The sequence below is a fragment of the Cibotium barometz genome, chromosome 64 (genome assembly GCF_041138505.1).
Source record: "Cibotium barometz isolate CiBa-2024 chromosome 64, ASM4113850v1, whole genome shotgun sequence".
Taxonomy (NCBI): Eukaryota; Viridiplantae; Streptophyta; class Polypodiopsida; order Cyatheales; family Cibotiaceae; genus Cibotium; species Cibotium barometz.
In genome coordinates, this window is record NC_141109.1 from 24,042,528 (window position 1) to 24,046,062 (window position 3,535).

Here is a 3,535-nt window from a genome sequence, read left to right on the forward strand (position 1 = left end):
CATCTCGTAAACTGGGGGTAATCCCGCATCAGTTCGGCTTGTTTCTCCCTGGTGGCGTCTTCAAAAAGATAAAACTTTCATTTGACTAATAATTCTCTTAGAATTCTGTTCCTGAGAACCTTTTCTCAAACATCAAGGATTTCTTCAGGTTGGAGTTCCATCAGCACTTGGGTTGAAGAAGTTAAAAGTTCATCACTTTAAGCACATGATTTGAGCTCGGTACATACTTCTTAAGTAGGCTTACATGAAATACATTATGTACTTTGAGATGAGGAGGCACAAGAAGTTCATAGGCTAAGTCACCTACTTTCTTTGTAATCAGATATGGCCCACAGTATCTGGGGGATAACTTCTTGTACTTCCCAAGAGATAGAGAACTTCTTTTGGGATGTACTCGAATGAAGACCATATCTGCTTCTTCGAATTTTCTGTCTGACCTCTTCTTATCTGCATACTGCTTTTGTCTATCCTAGGCAGCTCTTAAATCTTTGCGGATTCACTGCATCTGCTGCTCCATGTCGTCAAGCATCTGTCTGGGGATATCTCGACCCTAATCAATGGGTCGGACCAAGTTAATGGTGTTAGGCAATCTTGTCCATACAAAGCTTTGAAAGGGCTCATCCCGATGCTTCGGTGATAAGAGGCATTGTAGGCGAACTTGACTAGGTGCTGATAGCTTAGCCACTTTTTGGGTTCCCTGCCCCACAGCATGAACGAAGTATATCTTCAATTACTTGGTTCTGTAAGATTCCTCCCCAGCCTCTCAAGATATCCAGCATCTTCCCCTGTAATCAATCCCCTCTTCAGAAATATAAAAGATCTTGTCTCTACCTGTTTTGACATAGAGAGAGAAAATATTCTAGAGAGAGAATATTCAGATTTTGAATATTTTTAAATAGAAAAATTTCTCATAATATTAAAATTAATTCCCCTGAAACAGAAATTCAAAAAGAACTTTCCAATGTGCAATTGGAATTAATTGGAAATGGGTATAAAGGACCTTAGCCTAAGGGTCTAGATTTTTAAAATTTTTTGGATTATGGTCCAATTAAGGTTCCTGTGGGCCAATAGGATCAATCCATGTGTGGAGAGGAGATAAATCCAATTTGTAAAAGAAGATATCCAAAAATGAGTAAATGCTCAACATAAGATGAAGAGTTGACTATGTACAAGGTTTATTAGTAAGAAACTATGAGTAATATAAAAAATATGAGATATTTTGGGTATAATGATTCCATTTTGACACATATGTAAGGAAGGGGAGTCTCTTAAAGGAGGTGCATACTTCACATGCTTGAATGAGTTTTAAACTCAAAAATATTGTGATATTTTTATCTCTCCTCTCTCTTGAACCAAACCAAATCAAAATGGAACCAAACCGAATAAAAAAGGAACCAAACTAGGTCCAAATCTAGTCCAAATTCAACCAAACTGAAATCTAGAAAATTCTAGAAATAAGTAAGCCTTGGTTAGAGCTTCCCTCTCCTATAAATAGAACATGAATCCTTTGAAAAAAATAGGAGAATTTTACTATACTAGAGTTATGCTGAAATAATGCTAATTTCTACTATTCTCTAAAATTCTCTCCAAATTGGAGAAATTGGAGCTTCCCTCTTTCTTCAATCCCCATTGGTGGCTCCATCAACATACTAAACCAATTGATTGGTTGGGGGCCTCTACCGTGAACAAAGAATCAAGCAATTTGTAAGGTAAATGGTGAATTTTGATCTTTTCTATAATTTCTCAATGTTTCTCTCTTCTCAACCCCTCTCAAGCTAAATGGTGAATGGTGAATTTTGATCTTTTCTATAATTTCTCAATGTTTCTCTCTTCTCAACCCCTCTCAAGCTTGAGAAGCTTAATTGGAATGGTTTTTGAATGCTATTGAAGTTAAGTGATGAATGGTAGTGAAGAATTACATAATTTGATGAATGCTATTGAAGTTAATTGATTAATGATAGTAAAGAATTACATAAATTTCCATTTATGCTTAATTCTAATGCTTTTTATGTAATTTCTCTCTCTCACTCAAGAAATGGTCATACTCATGACCCATTCTCAATCCAAATGAAGCTTTTCATAAAGCTTTTCCTTAATCCAAGATTAATCTATGCTTGAGGTCAAATTAATAGCTTTTTTCTATGCTTTTAGTTTATGTATTTCATGAATATTGATGATTCAATCCATTATGGATTAACGATCCAATTAGGGATCATTCTAATTATTTCCTTAATGATAAACTTTATCCCTTAGAATAATTGAGATTTATCAGTCATAGCAGCGGAGCTATGGCAAATTTTTTTTAAAATTACACATAAAATAATTTCATTCAAAAAGTAAAGCCTATGAAGAAAATGGAGATGATGGTGCCATGGTGGTCATCTTTCACGGTGATATACCTTATACATCTAAAGAAATAATTCGGAGAATTGAGCTACTAGATGAGACCTAGGTCATTGGTCATCATGGAGGCTTTGGAACAGTTTATAAGCTTGTTATGGAGGATGGCAGTGCAATTGCTGTAAAGAAAATTGACAAAAGTAGCTTTGACCGGCTTTTTGAAAGAGAGCTGGAGGTTTTAGGGAGCATTAAGCACCGCAACCTGGTCAATCTCAGAGGCTACTGTAATTCCCCCTCGGCGAAGCTGCTAATCTATGACTACCTACAAAATGGGAGCCTAGAAGAGGTTTTGCATGATCGTGATCCTGATGAATCATCACTAAGCTGGGGGGCTTGTCTAAAGGTTGCTTTAGGGGCTGCCCGAGGACTTGCATACTTGCATCATGATTGCTCCCCAGGAATTATACATCGTGATGTTAAGTCGAGTAACATTCTCATTGGAGAAAACCTTGAGCCACATGTATCGGATTTTGGATTGGCCAAATTATTAGAAGACAACATCTCACACGTCACAACTGTCATTGTGGGGACGTTTGGGTATTTGGCTCCAGAGTATCTTCAAAGTGGAAGAGCAACATAAAAAAACAGATGTTTACAACTACGGGATTGTTCTGCTTGAACTTATCAGCGGGAAGTGGCCAAGTGATGCTTCCTTTATTGAAAAGGGATTAAACATTGTTGGATGGGCTATCTCACTCAAAAAAGGAGAAGAACTTGAAGGAGATTCTTGACCCTAGGTGCGAGGGGGCATTTATGGATAGCTTGGAGGCATTGCTGCAGATTGCAACTCTGTGCTTAAGTCCAATGTCACATGATCGGCCATCTATGCATGAAGTGGTGAAGATGCTGGAAGCTGAGATCATGTCACCATGTCCGAGTGATTTTTATGACTCGAACTCGGACTGAAAGACCGAGATGTGTCTCCATTGCGTATTAGGATAAGCATGTCAGTTAATTATTCATTATTCTTTAAGTAAAAATAAGATCATTGTGGAGAGCATTGGGAGGGTTTTGTGAGTACTTAAGGAGGTCAAGCATAAGCTGTAGCAGCGAGTGCTGCTTACCTACCCTGAAGGTGAGAGTTTGGAAAGTGTTTTTTTTGGGTGTATATGTATGTGTATGTAAATGCTAAATT

At 37.5% G+C, this 3,535-nt stretch overlaps 1 pseudogene; it reads left to right on the top strand.

The window, feature by feature from the left end:
* Window positions 1–2,361: 2,361 nt before the first annotated feature.
* Window positions 2,362–3,306, top strand: LOC147603447 (LRR receptor-like serine/threonine-protein kinase FEI 1; annotated as a pseudogene).
* Window positions 3,307–3,535: the final 229 nt, after the last annotated feature.